This window comes from Gekko japonicus, unplaced genomic scaffold (genome assembly GCF_001447785.1).
Source record: "Gekko japonicus isolate JY-2015 unplaced genomic scaffold, Gekko_japonicus_V1.1 scaffold138, whole genome shotgun sequence".
NCBI classification, from domain to species: domain Eukaryota; kingdom Metazoa; phylum Chordata; class Lepidosauria; order Squamata; family Gekkonidae; genus Gekko; species Gekko japonicus.
The window spans coordinates 505,788-506,022 of NW_015163096.1; positions in this window are offsets into that span (position 1 = coordinate 505,788).

Below are 235 nucleotides of genomic sequence, written 5' to 3' on the forward strand. Positions count from 1 at the left end.
GATGATCCATGCGTTCTCGCTATTAAGGAAGCCAGAGGGAAGCTGTAGAGGGTCACTGGGCTGTCAAGGCTCCCTTTGCCTCTTCCAACTGGGGTATGGGGAGGGATCTAGGAAATTGAGTTTTGCTGGCTGGGGAGGTGCAGTCTGGGAGACCTAACCTCCAGGTCACAGTTGGGTTCAAGGTTCATTCTCCCGGGTCTATGGCTTGTCATCTAAACTAATTGATATTTAGATT